Source organism: Pteropus medius, unplaced genomic scaffold (assembly GCF_902729225.1).
Source record: "Pteropus medius unplaced genomic scaffold, Ma_sr-lr_union100, whole genome shotgun sequence".
NCBI lineage: Eukaryota > Metazoa > Chordata > Mammalia > Chiroptera > Pteropodidae > Pteropus > Pteropus medius.
In genome coordinates, this window is record NW_024350924.1 from 5,823,801 (window position 1) to 5,824,478 (window position 678).

General features: G+C 46.2%; 1 pseudogene; it reads left to right on the forward strand.

Annotated features, from left to right (window-relative positions):
• Positions 1-294: 294 nt before the first annotated feature.
• Positions 295-410, forward strand: LOC120585298 (uncharacterized; annotated as a pseudogene).
• Positions 411-678: the final 268 nt, after the last annotated feature.

Here is a 678-nt window from a genome sequence, read left to right on the forward strand (position 1 = left end):
TCGGCCGAAGCCGATGAAAGAAAAGACAAATTAATTAAAATGCCAAACTTTCCTCTGACAGCAAGAATGCGATAGATTCTTGCGTAATGCAATCTGTGTCACAGGTCCGTTTTCTTCTTTCTCTTCATGTTCCAATTTACAATTCTGGAGTTCCCCATAATTGGTGCATCATTCAAACCAATTGCACATAGCAGTTAAACTTTCCAGGACGTGGCTCTATAGTGTAGTGGTTAGCACGTCCGCTTTACACACAGAAGGTCCTGGGTTCGTGCCCCAGCGGAGCCATGGTCCATGGTCTACGGCCATGCCACCCTGAACAAGCCTGATGTCTGATCTCCGAAGCTAAGCAGGGTCAGGCGTGGTTAGTACTTGGATGGGAGACCACCTAGGAAGACCCGGTGCTGTAGGCATAAATAACAACAAAGAAAAAGAAACATTCCGCAATATTAAATAGTTCACATTCCTCTCGTGTGTGTGGATACATGTATCACCAGGGTTTCTCAACGCTGGCCACCTCTAGATACTGGTAGCAAGTTGTACCACCCAAAGATGTCTCCACGCATTCCCAAGTGCTCCCGGGGGAGGGGGGATACAGTCACCCCTGGTTGAGAGCCACTGGTGTAGACATAATATGCATAAAGAGCAATATTATTTTTTCTTACACTGGCAACTAAATGT